The sequence below is a fragment of the Panthera tigris genome, chromosome A1 (genome assembly GCF_018350195.1).
Source record: "Panthera tigris isolate Pti1 chromosome A1, P.tigris_Pti1_mat1.1, whole genome shotgun sequence".
Lineage (NCBI taxonomy): Eukaryota > Metazoa > Chordata > Mammalia > Carnivora > Felidae > Panthera > Panthera tigris.
In genome coordinates, this window is record NC_056660.1 from 138,363,058 (window position 1) to 138,386,950 (window position 23,893).

The following is a 23,893-nucleotide window of genomic DNA, read 5'->3' on the forward strand; positions in this document are numbered from 1 at the left end:
GAACGTTTCCTAGAATTATCAACTTTTTAAAGATGAAACCCACAAGCAGGGATTCTTTTCAAATTCTTTCTGATTCAAGCAGCATTTCAGGAAGTCCCCTAAAATCTATTTTCTCAAACCAGTCATAAAATATTCCTTTTAATTACAGTCAGTTCTCATCTTATTTCAAATCATAACATATTTAATGTTTTCTACCTCCTGGTTACAAAGAATGTACTTCTTTTTTTTTTTTTTTTTACTTTTTTTTTTAACTTTTTTTATTTACTTTTTTGAGACAAGGAGAGACAGAGCATGAACAGGGGAGGGTCAGAGAGAGGGAGACACAGAATCCGAAACAGGCTCCAGGCTCTGAGCTGTCAGCACAGAGCCCGATGCGGGGCTCAAACTCACGGACCACGAGATCATGACCTGAGCTGAAGTCGGCCGCTTAACCGACTGAGCCACCCAGGCGCCCCTTTACTTTTTTTTTTAAGTTTATTTATTTATTTTGAGAGTGAGAGAGAAATCGGGGGAGGGGCAGAGAGGGAGAGAGAATCCCAAGCAGGCTCTGCAATGTCAGCATAGAGCCTGACACGAGGCTTGATTCCAAAAACCAGCTGGATCCCACAAACCATGAGATCCCAACATGAACCAAAACCAAGAGTTGGATGCTTAACCAACTGAGCCATCCAGGCTGCCCCAAGAATGTACTTCTGTAAATCCAGGATGAAAATTTTAGATGTTAACTCTACCAGAGAGTACGTAGTTTTTGAAAAATCATTTGGGAGTGCCCAAGCAAACAAATGAATTTTTAGAAACCCCGTTTCTTTGGGATGTCGTCCTGAGTTGGGAAGGCAGACAAAGTCGAGGGAAGGTTGGTTTCTGTGGTCAAGTTAAGTTTCAGAAATGCTGAGTTGAGATGGAGCAGGCCTCAGCTACTTTTAATATGCAAATGGTGTTAAGATTCTCTGCGAGCTGTAGCACTCAGTTTCTCCCAAGTGTTGGCCAGAGGAGAGGTGCAGTGCCATGGGGTAACCTGAGAGCACTTCAAACCTCCCCCTCAATAATCTCCATCACTACAACCTCCCTTAGCCACCACCCCTAAAAATGTAAACTGAGTAAAAACAGTATCAGTGCTATAAACATGAGCTTCGGGTAATGTTCTGGAGCCTGTCCAGATGCGCCCCCGCTAGCGATTTGGGCATAAGTGGCAAACAAAATGTTCTCTGAGAATAAGCAAATGTGAAGCACATGTGAAGAAAATGACAGACCCCAAGCAGGCTCTGTGACGCGGGGTTCGATCCCATGAACGATGAGCCAAAATCAAGAGTCGGACGCTCAACCAACTGAGCCACCCAGGCACCCTCCCCCCACTCTGTATCTCCCTTATAATACCCAGATGTGCCAATTGGATATTTTTCCTATTGAATTATCCGGAAGTTTGCTTCAGTTCTTAACATCCTTTTGTAAGCATTCCTGCAACCTCTGTTCATAGAATATTTAGATCATTTTTGGTTTGGGCCTTATGGGTGACATATTCTTCATACCACAAAGTGTGTAGATAAAAGCCAGTTAGCTAGAGGCATGGACCAGAAGAGACAAACCCCATGATAACACATTCCTTCATGTATCGTCAGTTTATACTATAGATCAGATCCTATCACTTACATCTATTTCACGTGGTATGGATTTCCAACATAATCCAGAATTCTTGCAAGTCCTGTCTTTGCCCCTCTTGAACAATATTCTAAAAGTGTACTTTGTTGTCCGCTCAATGCCCCCTAACACCTCCAACTTAATTTAATGCTCTGAATATAAAGATGTCTTTCCAATTCCTAAATTTATAAAATTTCTTGTTTGATATCAATTTAACAAGATAACCTATTGATTGACCAAACGAATCTCTGCCTTTTCAACTGAGTATTCACCTTTGTGTCTGATAATGATATATGTCATTGTGCAAAACAGAAAAGCCATCTGGCAGGAGCTGCTCTGCTAGATAAGGAAGAATATCAGTATTCCTACAGCAGTGATGCTCAATACTGAACTATGATGAATGCTGTAAAAATGAATGGTTCCCCCAACGAAAACTCTCCTTCAGATGCGAGCTTCATATCTCCCTTTGCACATCTGTGCTGTCTCTGCACGATGACGAGTGATTCTGACATAGCCTTCCCTTGCCTCAGAGTCCCAAAGAGCACCGTAAAGGATTTGGATAATTCTCTGATGCAGAGTAAGCAACATATAATTTCCAAAATGAAATGGAAGCTCCTTTTCAAAAGACAGTGTGATTGCCTATGAACTTTCTTTTCTTATAACACATCATTACGTTATTTTGTAAATACATATTTTCCAAGCCATCTGTTTTGTCTGCTTCACCGCGAGCTGCTCAAGGACAAGGGCTGTGTGGGCCTTATTTAGCTTCATACCCTGAACAGCCAACACAGAGAATAACCCAAAGTGGACGCTCCATAAATATTTGTTAAATGAATGAATGGAAAAGGGAAGGAAGGAATTACGAAGGGAGAAAGGAACTCAAGATTTGAGGGTCTATCTTTTTATTTTAAGTTTATTTATTTATTTTGAGACAGAGGGAGAGCAAGGGAGGGGCAGAGAGAGAGAGAGAGAGAGAGAGCAAGGGAGAGGAACAGAATCCCAAGCAGGTTCCACACGGCCAGCATGAAGCCCAACACAAGGCTCAAACTCACAAACGGTGAGATCATGACCTGAGCCAAAATCAAGATTCAGCTCCTTAACTGACTGAGCCACACAGGCGCCTCTGAGTCTCTTTCTTCTTCTGGATGAAGCAGTCTGATAAATCTAAGAACCATGTATTATCGTGACCTGTCCGCACCACAGTGTGACAGGCAACAACTGACATTTCTGGGTCTTAGAAATTTGTTCTGCCCCATATTCTCTGAGCAGTCGGACTAAAATTTGTAGCCCATTCAATACCAAGCTCTCCTAAGCTTAGTTGAACTTTTTGTACTTTGATATTTAACCTCATGTTTTCCCCAAACACTATTGTATCTCTGATGATGATGATCCTTCCTTAAATCTGCATTTCTCCCCAACTCATCTTCTCGGTCACTTTTAACACACACCGATGTTTTCTGTCTTTACTGCCTGTATATGCTATACGTTCTATTTTAGAACAAAATATGTCTTTTTTCTTTCCTTTTTTTTTTTTTTTTTTTTTGTCTTTTCTGTAATTTGTTCCCAGGTCATCGGGTCTAAAAGCTGAGCCCTCAATTTTTACTGAATTCCCACACCACTTCCTCAACTGGTCTGCCTAGTGCTATCTCTAAAACATTCCTAGAATTGCTCCTTGCTGAGATCGAAGCCCATGTGCACACCTTAATCTCAATTTCTCTAGACAGTTCCAATTTTTCCTTTTATGGTCCACATACCTCCCTATTGTCTGAAGGTCTACAGATGAAAATCCTGTGTCTGTTCTCCATCCAAGAGGTGCATATATCACTTCCTTGGTTGTTCTTGTCGTCTCTGATATCTTGGGACTTTTCTAGGCTGGTTTCCATATTCAGACCTGATACCACTCTTCATGCTGGTTCGTTAGAGCCAGTGATCAGAGGTGGGGACATGTGTTTTGTTTTGTTTTGTTTTTCCCCGGTTCTGCTACTGACATGATAAAAAGCTGGAGACGAGGTATTGAATTTGACTCTCTCAGTGAGTATAAAGCAGGGATCTAAAAACACTTGGCAATCATCCTACTTTGGAGTGTAGCTCTAAGGCTGAGTGAGTCTATAACCATCGTAAAGAATTTATTATTATGGATCTCTATTAGCGGTACTATAATTTGACTGCTGATTGTAATGGAGCTCATAATGATATAGAGAAATATATCAGCAGGCACAGAAGCTCAGAAAAGCTCTGTTATCATTGTCTCGAAGAATTATCTACCCACGGCGCACCCTGCCTTCTCTCAACCCTACTGGAATCTTTTTAACAAGCATAAAACTGCCCAGCAGTTAATTTTTATCTTACCGTATTCTGTGGGTTAGCTTTGTCCTAAAGAGATTATAAAACCTTTGGAAATGAGGCTTATGTTTGATCCTTGTCCTGAAACTCTGCAGTATGAGCTCTAGGACAGGTCACGTAAGTTCTCATTAGCACTTTTTGAATAGCAAAAATGATTCCCTTTATCATATAAGTGAATACATGCATAAAGATGGCTTCTGACTTCATGAGATTGAAAAGTTGAAAAAATACCAAGTTCAATGCCTTTCATTTTTATGTCTCTGGAAAAGAAACTGCTCCAAACCCTCCCAAAGCCCTGAATTCAGTCCCAACGCTCCCTGTGTACTTAATAAATTCCCCCAAGATCTCTCTGCTCCCCACTCCTGCTCTCAGGGGTTGATGCTGAGCGCGATCTGCCTCTTTTCAACTCACCCACGTTTTCCTGGCCATGTTCCCCTCCAGCCTCCTCACTCTCATAGATCAACTTCTGAAAAATGCCACATGTATCACAGCCAGTAGACCCAACTGGCATGATGTCCTCCACACATGCATCTCCATGTGCTGCCATACTGGCTCTGTGGTCTCACTCCTCTTGTCTGTTGCTAAAGGGAGGGAGGTATTTGAATTTACTGGACATCTGCTCTAGGTCAGGGACTTTTCTACTGGTTGCCTTACAATGTCTGTGTGTGTGTGTGTGTGTGTGTGTGTGTGTGTGTGTGTTTCTTCCCAAATCTTTCTCCCTCCCTCTCTTCCTTGCCCATCCCTCCTCTCTCCTAGAGGTAGGCTTGGGAAAGCGATATACTGGTAAATGTGTACCAGCCAGTCTGGTGGATGGAGCCCTGGTTTGCACATTGGCAATTGTCATGGTGTAATGAGTACCCCTATGGCTGACTGCAAGTTATGAATGTGGCATCACTGAATGTGGAGGTGGGAACACATGTACACAATCTGCTCCAGAGAGCAGGTTGGAGCAGGCTCTGGTTTGGGGTTTGGGGTAAGAAGAGGTAGCTCTGTAGCTCAAAACTCTCTTTCCCAAATTTGGTGTGAAACCAGCTCGTAAAGACTAAGCACAAGCTTTTTTTTTTTTTTTTTTTTTTTTTTTGGCATTCCTGTTCTAACATCTGACTCGGTTCCCTTGTTACACGCGAACGTCTAAGTATTCACCCCGAAGGGCAGCAGAATATGCCTCTACAAAATATGCCATCCTCCACTCAAGTTTTGTTATCGAGCAAGGGCTACCTTCCCTTGCAAAAAGGATTTTTCTCCAGTTTCTTCAATACAGAGCATGCACGGCAGTTTTAATGCAAGGCACTTAATAAAAAATAAATAATACCTTAAGACCATTCATGCATATGACTTCCTGACATTGCTAGAGGTGCCAACTAGCCCATGAGCTAATGATCCTGTAAATTTCCTTTCCTCTCCCAGTGTGGAGGTGAGATCTAATTTGAAAGATTAAAATCTTTGCATGATTACAGTATATGGTAATTGTTAAGCTCTGTAGTTACATGCTCAATAGCTACTAAGTGCAAAGAATTACAGGTGATTTGCGCTTGTAAGATAAATTCCAAGAATTTTGCTTTTACAAAAAGGCAAGGAAGTAGAGGCTGCAAACAACAGATATGCTAAGTGGAGCGATTTATCTTGAACTCCAGGAAAGAGGGACTTAGGGGGTCTCTGGATTCACAACTCGCCTTGCCACACTGCATTTCTCCAGTTGTGCTAAACTTTATTTACATAAAAGTTGTGCTCAAGTGGGTAAAGGTATCTAAGGAGTAGATAGCCTAAATTTTGGAGGAGTACCAAATGCCTGCTCCTCTCACAGTGGAGGAACCAGACAAACTGTGTTCATCGCTTTCAGAGACAAAAGCCAAAGCCAATCTTCTTGAATTCAATACTAGAGCAATGATAGGATATTATTTATGTATATGTTTATACTTGTTTAAAAAAAATAGTAAGGCTTTTAGTATTTATGCCTCCAACTCCACCACTGTTTGGTTCTGTGCCAACCATTCTTTCTCTACCTTAGTAGACCACACCGGAAAATACATTCATTAAACTAATATTTATTCAGCACCCAGTGCATACCAGGCTCCTGTTCTTGGCATTGGGGACATGACGATAAACAGAATAGATAAGGTTCCTGCTCTCATGGACTCAGAGTCCAGCAGGAAAGAAGGATTAACTAATACTTACAAGTACTCCTTGTAAGTTCTAGGAAAGGGAGGGTGGTGCGCTATGAAGCCTACAGTGTCTCTCCCAGGTTTTGGCGCCAAGGAAGGCATCTATGAAGAAGCGATGCTAAATTTGAGACCTTAAAGACGAGGAGTATGATCAGCTCAGAAAAGGGGGAAAGAGCAAAGCCAGTCTTTTCTACAGCAAACAATGCAAAAGGAGTTTCCAGAGCTATTAATGCCTTTCTTTGAAGCGCCCCTCTCCCTCCAAGCCATCAAGATCCCCAGCCCCGTTTGCTTGTTGTAGCTAAGACATTTTTAGTTTTCTAGTTATAACTCCTGATGTTACTGGGGGCTGCAGGCATAATTCTAAAAGAACAAGAAATATCAGACCTGGTGACCCTGGGCCTTTCTGTAGACAGGCAATAGTGAGTCACTAGAAACTAAAACGCAGAATGGCTTAGGAGTGGCTTGTTCTAGCATTCATTCAGCGGAAGTATCCAGGAGTCTGGCTTCCCCAGTAAAGAGAAGGGGGCGCGCGGACAGGCCAGAGAAGGGGGGCGGGGTGTGCGGACAGGACAGAGTCAGACTGAGCTCACACAGCACAGGTTCATAGAATGGTGGTTTCCCAGAACCGTTTCAGCTAGTCCCGTCCTTGGAAGTTCATGTATGCAGATAATAGCTAGATAATTGGCACTTTTATGTCTCACGTTTTAGAGTCATGACACAGCTTAAACCATGTCGCCATCCAGAATTTTTTGAAAACTCACCTGGTAAGATTTGCCATCTGACGCCAGGATAGGAGCCTCCCTAACTACTTCTCTTAGCGTATAATTGTAACACGTTATTAAGTTTTTAAATTTATGATTTTTGAAGTAGGGTTTTTTTTTAATGTTTATTTTTGAGACAGAGACAGAGACAGACCGAATGAGCATGAGCAGGGGAGAGGCAGAGACAGAGGGAGACACAGAATCCGAAGCAGGCTCCAGGCTCCGAGCTGTCAGCACAGAGCCTGACATGGGGCCTGAACTCACGAACCACGACATCATGACCCGAGCGGAAGTCAGACGTTTAACCAACTGAGCCACCCAGACGCCCCAGTTTTGTTCTTGTTGTTGTTATTTTCAAAAGACGCTTGGAAAAGTAGGAAAAAAGGAAACACATGATACATGGGCTACATCATCATCCAAATAAAACCAGAGTTTCTATTTGGATTTATTTATTTTCAGCCATTTGTCTTATCCGTCATCTTTGAGTTTCGCTTCTTCTTCTTAATGTAACTAACACTCCATGTATGACTCTGAGAACTGTTTTCTTTTTATTTCTTTACTGAAGTACTATTGACACACAATGTTACATTACTGTCAGGTGCACAACCCAGTGATTCGACGTCTCTGTACATCGTGCTCTGCTCTCCCCCAGTAGAGCTACTGTCTGTCATCACCCACGATCACAGTCCTGCTGACTGTATTCCCTACGATATACCCTTCATCCCCGTGAGAGCTGTTTTATTTTTACTTAACATCCTACCATAAACATCTTCTTCTTTATGATGTATCTTTTGTAAACATTCCATTTAATGGCTCTGCAGCATTCCATCAAGTTGATAGGCCCTTGTTCACTGTCCACCAGTCTGTCACTGGACAATTGGGGCTTGGGGAGCGTTCGTTGTAACCTGAATCTTTCTCACTAAGTCCTTCCACAGTAAGGACGCTTGGATGTGGCATAACTGGGTCCAAGGTATCAGCCTTTTTTTCTTTTTTTTTTTTTAACGTTTATTTATTTTTGAGACAGGGAGAGACAGAGCATGAACAGGGGAGGGTCAGAGAGAGGGAGACACAGAATCTGAAACAGGCTCCAGGCTCTGAGCTGTCAGCACAGAGCCCGACGCGGGGCTCGAACTCACGGACCGCGAGATCATGACCTGAGCTGAAGTCGGCCGCTTAACCGACTGAGCCACCCAGGCGCCCCCTTTGTTTTTTAAAGTAGGCTTCACGCCCAGCACAGAGCCCAGTACAGCGCTTGAGGTCACAACACTGAGATCAAGACGTGAGCTGGGTGCAGAGTCGGACCCTTAACCGACTCAGCCACCCAAGCGCCCCAAAGGCGTCAGCCTTTTAAGGATCCTGAAATAGATAGTCTAGATTGTGTCTTGAAATATTGTGTCAAGTTATGCTGCCATTGACAATGTATGAAAGTACTTGTTCTATCATAGTTTTGTCAGTTCTCTCTCTTTCTCTCTGTCTTAACTTTTACTAATTTGTTAGGCAAAAAAAAAAAAAAAAAATTAGGTTTATTTATTTATTTTGATTGTGAGAGAGAGAGAAGGAGAAAGCAGGGGAGGGGCAGAGAGAGAGGGAGAGAATCCCAATCAGGCTCTGTGCTGTCAGCGCGGAGCCCCGTATGGGGCTTGAACCCAGACTGTGAGATCATGACCTGAGCTGAAATTGAGAGTCAGATGCTTAACTGACTGAGCCACCCAGGTGCCCTCCCATGTTTTTTATTAGTTTTATTTTCTCCTTGATAGACTGTCTATTCATGTTCTTTGTCCATTTTCAATTATCTCTGTTTTATGCTTTTGAGGAAAAAAATCACTCAGTGTTTGCCTTAAAAATTTAAGCATAATAATCTTTTCTATTTTTTCTTTTTTTTTTTTTTGCTGTTAATTCTGAACCATAATACATAATATGATTTCATTTGAGACACTATTTAAACACAGCTCTTTTTTATTTCAGATTAACTCAACTACTCTGAGACAGACTATATACAATGTACATTTTACTAGGCTTATGCCTTTTCTTATATTCTTACAGCTTGCCTTCTCACCTTTAAAAAATACATGTATGTGTATAAGTGAATATATATATTTTTATACTCATGTACAATGTGCAGGCAGAAAAATGGATAAAATTTAATTCACTCTTTTGTTTTAGTCACCAGTTCAGTAAAATATTTAAGTTACAGGTACCAATTATGCATGATATCCTTATCCTTAGAAACAGAGAAAATTGAGAATTGAATGTCAAATAAAAATACTAGGTAATGAGAAACTTTTATTTTTAAAAAAAAAGCAAGCATGTAATTTTTAAAAAATAACAATTTGGAAGGTTGTGTATTGATTTCACGGAGAATATCTTTTTAGAAATCTTCACTTGTAATTGCCTTTGGAATTAGTTTCTGAGTCTCCTTCATTTTACCATCAATGAGATCACCCCGGTTGATTATAACTCTTATTGACCTATTTTGATTTAATCTACTTTGAGAGGGTTCCAATGGTAAAGTTTCACTCATCTCAAGGACTACAGGATTGCCATGATGCATCTGTCCGTTTCAGTCCATATTCCCAAAAATCTAAGAACTTGAGATCCAAATACTCAGAATTGCTTGTATTACTTTAAAAAAAAAAAAAAAACTAAGATAAGTTGCATAAAACCAGAATAAAACTGAAATTAGTCTGCATCATATCAGAGTGAACAAGGATTTGCTACAGTTAACTGCATGCACACAATTTTCAGCACTACTTTTTCTAATGAAATGTGAACTATTCAAGTCCACGAAGGTGTAATACCACGATTTAGGAAATCATCACACTGTAGTCCTTTGAGTGTAGAACGGCACTTATGTCAATATGCATTTGTTCAGAAATTCCTAAGATACCCACATTTTGAGGTAGAATCAGCAGCATGATTGATTATTCATTTAAAAAACACTCCTGGACCTCTCGGCAGCAATGAACTAATGTCTCGGGAAGATCAATAATTTCTTCTCTCACGAGAAGAAACCCAGTGCATCAGAAAAGTCATCAGCAAAATTATCAAAAGATATGTGCCAGCTGTTTCCAACAGCCCACCAAAGAGGGGACAGAAGGAAATAATAAATGTTTGCCACATGTTGAGAGAGGAGTGGTAATGGAAAATATTCATAAACAAATGACTAACACTTGTCTGTATGTTATTCAGGTGCACGGATAAAACACGTCCATCTCCTTAGCATGGACTCCTATCGATGCAAATTACTCTAAGTCTTGGGCAGTCATTTCCAGACTCTTGTAATTCTTCATACAGACTGAACCATCACTAGCGTCAGCAGTTTTGCTGCTTTACAATTAAATCCTAACATCTGAATTAGCATAAAACATCCCTTGCAAGATAATTCATATCCAAGACTTTCCTTTTCGATTTCCCGGTTGGTGTGGCTGCCTCTTCTATTTCAAATCAGCTGGGAAATCTTTCTCCTTATCTCAAATTCCATTTCCTTGGTCCTCGTCCTACCATTCTTCTCAATTTCCCTTGGGCGGGCTACTCTTGTTGTGTTTGCTGGGGCCAACTATTTGATGTAGGAGGAAAGGAGCACAGAGTCTGCCCCACTAAGGGTGAAATCAAGCTTGTGAGAAAACAACCATTTCCCTGGCTTGTATGTAAGCAGGTATGATAGATTACATCCCGCGCCCCCCCCCCCCACCCCGCCCATGAATCTGCGGTCTTCTCCTAAAATTCAGCTTTGCCAAAGCAAGAAGCCACTGAGGAAACTCAGTGGGCAGTGAAAGTCTGACTAAGTAAAGAAAACCCAGGATGCCCACAACCCTTCCTGGATGCTGATCAGTCAGTTCTAGATAAACTAGATTGTGGCTTTGACGATCAAACACTGGAGGGTGACCTCCCAGGATTTATGGGAGAGCCAGGGGACCAGCACTCAAGGCTGTGGGATCCCACGTGTGACTTCGCTCTTGACCATGTGTGCGCATAGCTGTGCAGTCTCTTTAATTTGGACTGCTTTGTTGAAATTGGGACCTAACAGAGCTTGCCAGATCTCTTGCTTTAAGACATCTTTAAAACACCTAAACAGAAGGGAAGACCATTCTGTTTAGGCTAGAAGCAGAGGAGTAACTGAGTTCTCAGAGGAAGGGATATTACTCCTTAGAGAAATAGGGAAATTTGTGAGATTATTTTTATTTTATTTTATTTTATTTTTGAGACAGGGAGAGACAGAGCATGAACAGGGGAGGGTCAGAGAGAGGGAGACACAGAATCGGAAGCAGGCTCCAGGCTCTGAGCTATCAGCACAGAGCCCGACGCAGGGCTCGAACTCACGGACCGCGAGATCATGACCTGAGCCAAAGTCAGCCGCTTAACCGACTGAGCCACCCAGGTGCCCCTGTGAGACTATTTTTGATTGTCACATGAGTTGGGAGGCACCATTAGCATTTAGTGTGTGTGGCTAGAGGTGGTAAACACTCGACCAAGTGTGGGATCTGGTCCCCATGGCGAGGAATTTTCCCATATCCATCCCAAACTTCAAATAATATCTGCTTATGTAAGTGGAAAACGTGATAAAATTAGCTAAGCCTCATATCTAACTCCATTTAACATCTATAACAAAATATTTTTTCACAGATTTAATATACATTGAATTTTCCAAGAATGCAACCTCTGTGTGCAGATACTTGCTCTGTGTGGAATTTTACCAAGAACTGATCATCTTTTCAGTAAACATCTGACATTTACATCCAATGACAATGTATCAGTTTGCAGATGTAACTGTCACATTCGAGTATAGATACACATACACTTACCTAGCCCTTATTTCAAAATGCGCAATACAAAGTGTTGACAACGTTCAGTTGAGTATTATTACCTTCTCTTAAGCCCCGACTACTTGGTTACAAATAGTTGTAAGTATCAAACCACTTCATAATATCTTTCAGTTTTGTCCTGCCGGAAATACACATGCTTTTATTATGAATTACTTTCCTATTATATTTCCTTTCTTTTTTTTTTAATTTTTTTTTTTAATGTTTATTTATTTTTGAGACAGAGAGAGACAGAGCATGAACAGGGGACGGTCAGAGACAGAGGGAGACACAGAATCCGAAACAGGCTCTGGGCTCCAAGCTGTCAGCACAGAGCCTGATGCGGGGCTTGAACCCACGGACCGCGAGATCATGACCTGGGCCGAAGTCGGACGCTCAACCGACTGAGCCACCCAGGTGCCCCCCTTTCTATTACAGTTTGTGCTGGGCCCTGGGGCCCCTTCCTAGGTCCCCGCATCAGGGCTCCCACAGCTGCTCCAGCTGTGACCTCTGGCAGCCCATAGCTGAGTGCCACCACCCTTCCCAGCCACCGCTCTGGTCTCCGGTTTGCTGACTGCTCTCTGGGAGCCGCCCGCACCCATTGACTGTCACTGAAGGGAGGTGGGTGGTGGGAAGGCACTGGCTGGGCACAATTCTTCAGGATCACCCCAGCTCCAGAGCTCCCTGTGAGATCTGCTGAGTCACTTGGGAGACTGCCTCAAAGCACAGCCCAACCTCTGCCTCAGCCCGGTCCTGCTTCCCTCCCTCTCCTTCTCGCATTGGTCCTGAGAGTACGTCTGATATACTTCTTGCCTCCTAATGCTGTCTCAGTTTCTGTTTCCCCCGGGGGAACCTGACACAGAACACTGTAACGGTTATTGGTCCCTGGGCGGTAGGTCATCTGGCAATTTAAATTTAGGAGAGTAAAGAGGAAAATGATACAATATTTATAATTTTTTTAAAAAGGGTGGGGGGCACTGCCTGTGGTTGGACTCTCCCCTGGAGGGCAGAGACACTGCTTGCTCGAGGGCTCCCAGTACCGAAGACTCAGAATGACACCTCGTGTGACTGTTTCTCACACGTGTGAATAAAATACTGGTCCTGTATACAGCATCCCTGCTCATCAGTCCTTTCTGCCACATTGTCCTCCCGCCACACCATGCCATACCAGGTGTCCCTTGGTAAATACTCGCGAAATGTGAGACACAGACAGAACCCCGCTGTCCTGATGCCTCACCTCCAAATGGCTATGTGCATCTTTAGCTCTGAGATGCACCAGCTGCCCAGAAAGACAACAATCTGGGTCCATAGCCCCGGGCATTTTCTCCTTTGAGATTTTTTTTTTTAGAGGAAATATGGTTTTAATTCTTAATATCATGATATCGTAGTTCTCCTTAACTGTCAACTGAAAAAGATTCACACAGCCCGAGTAGAGCTGGAGGGTGCAGGGGGCGGGTGGGGGTGGTGGTGGTGAGAGAGAGTGAGAGAGACATAGGGAGAGAGAGAGAGAGAGCGCGCGCACGCGCTTTTGTTGGCCTGAAGGACTACAGAAGAGGACAATCCGAAGGCAAGACCAGTGAGCATTACTTTGTCCCTCAGATCTAACTGTCTGGCCAGGCTGCCCCGAACTAGTGATTCAAAATCCTCTGAAGGTACTTAGTCCTCCCATATGCCTGGAAAGTGGTGTTTTTTTACACTCAGTAAAGCCAGCATGAGGATTAGCTACCTAGTTCTTGACTCCATTCAAATCCATTGCTGATATACCACTTCAGCGTGCCTCAGGGTCATCACCTATCTCAGTCAATGGACACTGGTCATTACAGACCAGCGTAATGACCTGTGAGTTTGAACTCAGTGCCTCGGTGCCGGTATGCTTGCCGCCCCCAGGCCTTCAAGGCTGTCTGTCTAGCCATTCAGCAGCCCTTCCTTCACTCCTTCACCTGTAATACCGGGATGCTGGTCAGAGTTTCCACCTATGGTTCCTCCTAGGGGTGTGGTGATAATTAAAGCAATGATGTTTTCCAAGCATGGAGACATTCCAGATTAAAGACACCACATAATTGAACACATTCTGCAGCTAGTGACATGGGTTGGTGTCATCGCAAGCTAGGAAAATAAGATTAAGTCAGGTGTCCCTGCTATGGCATCCATGATACTTTTCCTACTCTCATGATTTAGGGACGCCCTGCTGCAATTAAAATTTAAAAACAAAACAAAACAAAACAAAAAGCTCTAGTCCCCAAGAAAGAAGACATCAGTTTAAGAAAGAAAGGGGTTTTGTTTTTGTTTTTGTTTTTGTTTTGAGAAAGAAAGAGACGGCACATGAGCGGGGAGGGGCAGAGAGAGAAGAAGACACAGAATTTGAAGCAGGCTCCAGACTCTGAGCTGTCAGCCCAGAGCCCGATGCAGGGCTCAAACCCACAAGCCGCAAGATCATGACCTGAGCTGAGGTCAGACGCTTAACCGACTGAGCCACCCAGGCGCCCCAAGAAAGAAAGGTTTTTATTCATTCAACTTCCATTTCCTCAGTAAACAAAGGTGTACATTTTTATTGCAGTCACTTAATTCAAAGCTAAAAATAGAGTTAAAAAATCAATGGCACCTCTGTGTGTTCATCACGTCACTGTTTTTAATAAAAAAAATTCATGTTGCTGTTAAAGGCAGGAAGATAGGTAAGGTCTACCGGTTAACCTGGGCAAATGCTTTGCACGTCCATTTTCTTCTCTCCCACATATCATTGCCATACTGTTCTGCTGTGCACCTGCTCCGCTGCTCAACGCATCAGTTCTTGACTGAACATCTTACAGCCGTGGCAGCGGCGATGGACAGAGGTCCTGGCACATCACTGTGAGAGGCTGAACAGCGCCAAGGCCACCAACCACAACGGCGGTATCACATGCATCGCAAAGGCATCAACTAAAGCGGTTTGGAGGTCTGAGCTCTTTGCCAACAGACTGCGCTTCTGAAAAATAAACTTTATGACAGTTAGCGTTAGGAAGTTCTATCCATAGCCAAGCCACTGAGAATATGTTTGCTGATTGCATCCATTCAAATATGTTTGGAACTCAGATCCAAACTGGCAAAGGACCCAAAAAAGGCAGTTAGAAGTCAAGTACAAGTGTTTACTGGGCAGCTTGGATTGAGGAGGCCAATGGAATGTGAAATAGGAAAAAACGAAGACTGTTTCCGGTTGGATATGTCTGCGGAGCGAGTAAGACAGGGTAGGCCAGAGGGCCTACTTATTCCTAATGTCCAGATATCCAACCCCCTTCCAGAGGAAAAGAGAACAAGATTCGGAGAATATTTGCATAGGAAAAACTGAATGGTATACGAAGAGAAAAAATACAAGTTGCAGATTAATAAGGATAGTATGATTGCTCCTGCCTGCTCTGTCCCTACGCCAGATTCATCAGAAACCAGGCACGTGTGGTATTAGGGATCAACTATATCTGGGCCACCCCATTTTAGGGGCCAGCGTAAAACTGCACCCATCCAGGTTAACACCCTCTCCGTGGAAAGCTGGGTCTCAAATTTAAACAATTCTTGCTCATCAGCTTTTAAACATATGTCATTCTTACAGGCTTTCAAAAATTTGCTACATAATAATTGGCTTCACTGAGAATCTATCTTGACACTTACTTTCCAAAATCTGGGCGGTTACTTCTGACAAGCACCTACCTTTTCCTTTGGGCCTTTGGCGCATTTCTGGGGACTCTGCCATCACAGGTGCCACATAAAGCCCCAAACCTCACCTCAAAAAATATTTCTTCAAATTCCCCGGAAAATTATTCCCATCTGGAATTATGATTATCAAGTTAAATAACAACTGGCTGTTTATTGCTATTTAAATCGATCTGGTTTTATGCACTGCGGTATAAAGGGACTAGCCCGAGTTATTCAGATATTTTAATTCTGGTAAAAAAAAAAAAAAAAAAAAAAGAAGTTTGAAATTATTTTTATCAAGCTGAAACATGAAAGCTCTCCAGTCAACTTCTTCCGCATTTAAAACACTTCTTCATCATCTGTCATTCCTCCTTCAGCTAAATTCTAAGGATGAATTTGCAGCAAGGCGTGTGGCTGTCTGTGATTCTATTTTAGTTCTTCAGTAACACTTCAAGTGGGTGAAGGACAGCGTTCCGGGTAGGTTTAACTTGTCTCCTGCTGTTAACATTTCAACAGAAGGGGCTCTTAGTGGGATCAGTTAATAACTCTCCAATTACAAATAACTTTATGACATAAAAAAGGAGGCCCCAAATGTTTCTTTCTTTCTTTCTTTCTTTTTTTCTGTGACTAATTTGGTTTCTTCTCCTTCCTTAAGACATTGAAGTGAATCACAGAGATGAGCTCAAGGCTGAAAACAATGTGTCAGCTTTTTAATGAGCTTTCATTGCCACTGCAGAGAATTAAGCACAGGCCCAGAGTCCAGATTCAAGGTCAGCTTCTAGCCCTGGACTGATGATCCACTCTGAGCCCATGATATCCTGAGAGCTTCGTCTCTGGGGTAAAGCACAGGTGCAGAGGAAACGTGCATGGAGCGCTAAAAAGGAACTTTCAAGTTTTTGGTTAGGCCCCAGCTCAGATGACTTTTGGTCATTTCCTTTTTTTTTTTTTTTTTTTTAATTAAAAAAAAATTTGTAGTGTGTATTTATTTTTGAGAGAGAGAGACAGAGTGTGTGCAGGGGTGGGGCAGAGACACACACACACACACACACACACACACACACACACAGAATCCGAAGCAGGCTCCAAGCTGTAAGCTGTCAGTACAGACCCCGATGCAGGGCTCATACCCACAAACCCCGAGATCATGACCTGAGCCGAAGTCAGATGTTCAGCCCACTGAGCCACTCAGGCGCCCAACTCTCAATGATTTCCTGCCGTCTCCAGTTTGGCCAAAGGACCCAGAAGCCGGATGGGGACTGCAGCCTGCAATGGCGGCTGATAGGCTCTTTTCTGGCCGTGGTTGACGGCCCCAAGAGCCTGGCATCAACTGTGGTCTTCTCCAGGGCGCTGTACTCTGGTCATCCTCTAAAACCGCACACCAGCAACAGAAAGCTGACCTTGAAGAAAGACACTTGCCGTGTGGCCAGGTTATGTAATAAACTGAAGATGACCAATGTGGGCTTCCTGCTCCTTCCAAAGCAGCGAGGTCCTTGCAAACGCATTCAATCGATACACTTCTCTTGAGTGACATTATAGCCATCTGGGGTGGGGGGGGGGGCAGGGGGGAGGCGGGGGTGGTGGCAAATGGGAGAAGAAATAACTGTGGAGCTCCGTGCACTTGGCATCTATTTAATAACAATACTCAAAGACCCCCCCCCACCTTTGGAAAATCTCAAATAGATGCAATAGTCATACTTTAAAAAATGATCAGAAAGTATGAGGCTACAGTGTTAGTATAGCACCGCATTATTTTAAAATGAGCATTAGGGGCACCTGGGTGGCTCAGTTAGTTGAGCGTCCAGCTCTTGATTTTCAGCTCAGGTCATGATCCCAGGGTTGTGGGATTGGGCTCCGTGCTAGGCATGGAGACTGCTTGGGATCCCCCCTCCCTCATCCCCCCGCCCTTTGCCCTTCTTCCCTGCTCGTGTTCTCTCTCTCTCACTCTAAAAAATAAAAATAAATAAAATAAAAATGCCCATTAAATGGATCCCAAATCCATTTGCTCAAAATTCACAGATAAAAGGAGTAGTTTGTACTCAAAGAAACCAAGACTGCTCCCTCCTCAGAGAATAAGCTTTTAGAACTAGTAAGACATTAGCAAATAGCCCATCTGAGCTACAAAGAAAAATAATGGTTTTGTTTTGTTAACACAGAGAAGTGCCATTACCTTTAAGGCTTCGTTATACATGGCTCAGGGAAGATTGCTACTGCTATTAACCAGAATGTTCTAACTGGATATTAGCTCATTTACAGACCAGAGTGAGGAAGTTTTTGCCCAGGTGACTTGTAACAAAATGAAATGAGCAGATGTTATGTGTCCTGAAATTACTGTCAAGCTTTCGTGAGTTGTTAGATGCTGAGATGCTCTGAAAATTCTGCCTAAAATTGCAGCTTAGTTGTGAACAGAGCAATCATATCACTATGCTCAGGCAGATTATTGCCAAATGCTAAGAAATTTTCAAAAACATTTAGTCATCTCCCCAAATATAAAAAAGAAAGTGAAGAAACTGGCCCTTTTTAAGTAAGATGCTAAAAGCTGGGCCACTGGGGTGATGGCATCCCTTGTAAAAACAACTTCTGTCACCTTCCTACACATGCCCTGCCCACATGAAATCATAGGGCCAGAGGACAAGATGATGGGGGTTGGGGGGGTGCGGATTCGATCTTAGTCTTCAATTAGAACCCTCTTGAGTTCATTTGGATCTTCAAGGGCAGATGTCAAGACAGGAATAGACCAGCAAGAGATGTCTAGAGAGAAAGAACTTGCAGAATAAGGAGAAAGGACCAGGGAGAGCATTCAGACCACAGTGCAGGGGGACCCCTGGGACCTGACGGAAGAAGGATGCAGAGCATTCTTGTAAACACTCATGTTTCCCCATGGGTGGGGGGGCCTTCTGTGTCGGGCAGGAGCTGCTCCATCTGTCATCTCTCTTACCTTATTCTGGCAGGTTCTGTTCAGTGCCACAGATTACGGAGTCTAGGGCTGTGCACGTCATAGACTCTCTCATGCCTTTCCACGCCCACCCGCGAACAAGAGCTGTTGGTGCATAAGCCAACCTGGAAAGAGGAGAGATGCCCAGATCTCTGTCTCAGATTCTCCCCTCTCTGCTCCCCACTAAGAGCCAATGCCTGGCGCCGGCTTCCAGGTGCAATTATGGCAACACCTTCCCACCTCATGGTTCTTTCCTCTCTGGTTCTGAGAGCTCCTACGCTCTCAGTGATGTGTAGGAAGGAGTCATGCCCATCCCTTGTTGTCAGAGGCTAGACAAGATCTACTAATGACACCTATCACCTTGAGTGACACACTCAACGTTGCATGTCAGAGCACAAGCAGAGCCAACCAAGAGACGTCAAGATATCATGGTTCTCTGCCTTTCTCATGATTCTTGAAGGTCAGAAGAAGCGGTGAGTGCCATTTAGAGACTGTATAGGCAGTCACTGCCCTACATAATTCCTCCCCACAAACTTCTCCACCCTTAGGGATACCAAGGCTGACAGGTGCCTCTTCATAGAAAGCTCAAGGAGTTCTGCCCTAACACTGGCCATCAAGGCCAAGCTCCTGTCATCCACAAGAAACACTCTGCTCCCCTCCCAGACATCTTTAATCAACTCTAGTAAAACTTTTTGAAACACCCATTGTTCTGCCCAAATAGTTTAGTCTATCTCTTTGAACATTTCTACACTTCCAGTAAATGGCATTAATTTTCTTTTCCCCAGCAAATAAAGTAACAAATGAAGAAATGAATTTCTAGCCACACATGGGCATTTGCACACCCACTCAGCCGTTTTCCAAAATTAGTTTTCTGCTCCAGAGAAATACCTGAAAAGGAAAATGAAAATATATTATAGTAATTAAATTTTGACTGCCAAGTATTGCAGAGAGAAACCCTTGCAGAAATAAAATCCCTGAATCAGCATTTACACAGTGAGTGCAGATATTCATATACAGGTATTTGCCAAAATATAGGCTGTCGTTAAGTTATGGGTGAGTCGGTTCTGACAGTGTGAGTTGTAAGTTGCCAATTCAGAAGGTGGGACACATAGCCTATCGGCCATGAAATCATTGGGGGTTGGGTCATGATTAGCCATCGTGATGCCATTTCCTGGGCCTCTACTAGTGTCGGCCTGGTTCTGGGTCCTGGGAAAACAGACACAGGAATGGGAAGAAGAGTTTTTTTCTTGTTCCAGTACTTGGAATCCATTCACAATGACATTTTTAAAAATTTATATTGTATGCTTGATGAAACAATGTACTGCACACCCCAGAAAGACTCCTTTGCTTCTAAGGTAATTTTTTTTTTTTGGCATTTAATAAACATTTTTTAGAACAGGTTTAGGTTCACAGCAAAGTTGAGAGGAAAGGGTAGAGCGACCCCCTCAGGCACACACACAACCTCCCCCCTACCAACATCTGACACCGCACAAAACACCTCTACTTACACATCCTTACCACCCGACATCCATAGTTTGCGTTAGGATTCACTCCTGGCGATGCACATTCTATGGGTTTTGACAAATGTGTAATGGCAAGCAGTCACCTTTGTAGTCTCATACAGAGTAGTTCCATGGCCCTAAAAATCTTCTGGGTCCTACATAGTCATCCGCCCTTCCTCTCTAACCATAATATTTGGAAGTAAAATTTTGCCTTTCTCATTCTTCTCCCACCTGCTACTACTACACCTCCAGGCTTCCTACCTCCTGGTGTTCCCCCTGGGGGTGCCATAGTGTCTGAATCCCACTCAGGCAAGCGCCCTGCTAGGGTACCCGGAAGCCGCCTGTCAGCACTCCCAAGCTGCACCCACCCTTCCAACTGGCCTGATTTATATAAACGTGTGAATGACTAACAGCCCCCTCAGAAGGGGCCTGGGCACGTTGGTGGACCCCCAACCATCTCCTCAGCAAGTGCACTCTCAGGAAGTGCCGGAAAGGGATGTAAAGTGGGCCACGACCCACCAGACGCCTATCCCTCAGTGTCCTTCACCTTTTTCCTCTTTCTCCCTTCCTTTCCTCCCGAGAATATAAATGATGTCAAAATTCCAAGATTCATTCTCTCAGAATGGTTCTCCTGGCATCAGTGCTTGGCCAGAAGGTATGTGGGTAGCTGAGTGAGACCAGAGAGAGAGAGATTTTTCTAAAATAATCTCTATGCCTAACGTGGGCCTTGAACTCACAACCCCAGGATCAAGAGTTGGAGCTCCATGGATGGCCAGACAGGCACCCCAAGAGACATTCAGTTCTCACTTTGCGGGTGCCTAGTTGTGTCCCCCAAGAGGCTGATTTCATCTTCTTTGTGGGTACAGCTTTACATGGACACATTCTCTCAGGCTTTACAGGATATCCAATAAACACCTCCCAGTACTATCTACAAAGTGGGTGTAAAATAACTTTTTGTAACAAAACAAATCATTTGATAACACACCAGAAGGATTAGTGAGTGACTTTGCTGAAATTCCAACTGCCTTTCCTCCGCACAGACCTCCATCTTTCTTCAGATACAGATTAGGTTGCCAAGGAAACAGGACCAGGGAGAGAAAGACAGAAACTTTGTCTCGTTTGGTTCCTCGGGAATCACAAAGCAAGCTGGGCTATAAACAGAGCTGGACAAGATTATGGTAGATTTATAATTCACTTAGGCAAATTACTTTTAATTCACAGTCATGCCTCAGCATACATTTTTTTTTCCTCTGAAATTTAGGTCTTAAACTTTGTGGCCCAATGTCTGACAAATAACAGAGCTTTAAAATTCATTGTCTACGATTAAACTCAAATGCGGGACAGATGGCTTGTCTGAGTATGTGTCAGACAGGCAAAGCACTTAAGATTTGTGACAGGCACGACCAGGAATTAACTGCTAAATTTTTGCATTTATTCATACATTCATGTGCACCACGAATATGGCCATAAAAACTTACTTAAGTGTTCTCACTTTTTTTCAAAATATTCCCAAACAAAGCAATTGCTCTCCTTTTGGCCAACCAGATGCCCTAATCTCAACCCCATTAACTCAAAATCCATTTTTCTCATATGTATGGTGCACATTTCATTTTATTCCGTCAGGACGAAAACAGGATCCTTCTGCAAACCCGGTTTGCCCAGAACTCACAGTGTTGATCCCCACTTCATTTTTGTGAACCTTTTTATTGAAATATTTAATTATTTTATTGAACAAACATTTGTCTGCGAGAGTAAACAAAGGCCCGCCAAATGAGAGCAGGCAAAGGTTATTTATTCAGAGCTTGCTACGGCAAGAGAGTCAGCCGCCGTCAGTTGCATTCTGGCAGAGTCTCAAAGGCTGGCTGAGAAGTGAGAAAGCTCTAGAGTGGAGGAGGAGAGGGAAGGCTTCGGATCTGCCCTGATCAGAGGCAGGTGGCCTGGGGAAGCTGTAGGTGGGCTGATTAAAAGTGGGTGATGATCAGGGGTGCCTGTTTGACTTTGGCTGGTCCTAAATCAGAAGCAAGGACACAAATTAGGGAATGTATCCATTATCAACCAGAATCCTCACCATTTTGAGGCAGTTGTTACACGGGGTGTTTGGCTTCCTGAACCAGTTGCTAGAGATAGTGGTCTGACTTTCCCACAAGTCTGGCTTCAACTGCAGGCTGGCTGCTAGAGATTACGGTTTCCTGAGCTGCTTGTTGCAGTTTGTGGGTCAGAGTTCTCTTCCTATTATGGTCTGGCTATTGTCCATTGTATATTCAACCTCTCAGTCAATAAAAGTTGTACAAATAGAAAAGTACACCCAGCATAAGCGTACAGCTCCATAAATTCTCAAATGTTAACAGCCACCCGGGGCGGGGGGGGGGGGGGGGGCATTTATTTTTAAATTCTCCACAATCTTGTCTTCAGAACATGTTGTCAAGGGGCATTTTGAACCACCACATAGAGTCCTCCCACGTGCTTCTTCAGTTTTCGTGTCTTAGGGCCAGACTCTCCAGCTGCAGCTCCCTTGGATCTTCTTGTGAAGTGAAGTCTTGCTGGAAGTGCGGGACACAAGGAGCCCTGAGTTTCCTACAGTCGGGCTCAGCCCTGTGAATCCCTTCTCCACATTCCTGGATGGAGAGGAGCAGGTCGGAGAGCAGGCCTTGAAACCCAGGCTCCACCACTCCCTTGGGCAAGTTAGATAATCTCTCCAAGCCTGTTTCTTCATCTACAAAGTGAGGGTAATGATAGTGCCTGGCTATCAGGGTTGCTGTGAGGACAGAGTTAGGTGGTGGGTCCGCACCCCTTCACGCAATCCCTTGCATGAAATAGGCACTAGCATTTAGATTTAGCAGGTGTATTTCTCCTAGCAGTGTTTCAAAATGATGACGGAGGGGCGCCTGGCTGGCTCAGTCGGAGGAGCGTGTGACTTTTGATCCTCAGGGTTGTGAGTTTGAGCCCCACATTGGGAGTAGAGATTACTTAAAAAAATAAAATCTTGGGGCGCCTGGGTGGCTCAGTCGGTTAAGCGGCCGACTTCGGCTCAGGTCACGATCTCGCGGTCCGTGAGTTCAAGCCCCGCGTCGGGCTCTGTGCTGACTGCTCAGAGCCTGGAGCGTGTTTCGGATTCTGTGTGTCTCTCTCTCTCTGACCCTCCCCCATTTATGCTCTGTCTCTCTCTGTCTCAAAAATAAATAAACGTTAAAAATAAATAAATAAATAAATAAAATCTTTGGGACAGCTGGGTGGCTCAGTCAGTTAAGCGTCCAACTCTTGACATTGGCTCAGGTCATGAGCTCACACTTTGTGAGTTCGAGCCCCACGTTGGGCCCTGTCCTGACAGCACAGAGGCTGCTCGGGATTCTCTCTCTCTCGCTCTCTCTCTGCTCCTTCTCTGCTCAGGCTCTCTTTTTCTCCAAAACAAACAAACAAAACCAAAAACCAAAACAACTTTAAAAATAAAATAAAATCTTTAAAAATAAAAATTAAAACGATGGCTGAAAATCATCAAGAACCTACTATATGCCAGGCACTAAGTATAGTGCTTTGTCTTAAATTTGTGAAGTATTGGGGGCCTGGGTGGCTCAGTTGGTAAAGTGTCTGACTCCGGCTCAGGTCACGATCTCACAACTCATGAGTTCAAGCCCCGCATTGGGCTCTGTGCTGACAGCTCAGAGCCTGGAGCCTGTTCCAGATTCTGTGTCTCCCTCTCTCTCTGCCCCTCTCTCTCAAAACTAACATTAGATTTTTTTTAATTTAAATTTGTGAATTATTAACTCTTCCTATTACAGAGTATTAATCCTTATTTTATAAATGGAGCTGAGGTTCAGAGATGTTAAGAAAGTTCTGGATTTACCTACATTTTTGTGAGGATTAAGAGAGAACCTGAAGCACATCCTTCGTGTCGTCTGAGCACAACGTAATCAATCAACGAGGCTACAGTTTAAAGTGACTCTTTGGGTGGTTGCCAATCCATTCATTCTTCCTTTCATCCTCACTAACAAAATCACATTTTTGTGTGGGCTGACAATGTGTTCCAATGAAAGCACGCCTCTATTTGGTCTCCCTTATTTCTCAGAAGTTCACGTGACCTGCTTCTGGCCAACAAGAG

General features: G+C 43.6%; 1 pseudogene; it reads left to right on the forward strand.

The window, feature by feature from the left end:
* The window catches only part of LOC102966250, a 55,676-nt pseudogene extending 41,010 nt beyond the window's left edge, over positions 1 to 14,666 (forward strand).
* The last annotated feature ends 9,227 nt before the right edge of the window (positions 14,667 to 23,893 follow it).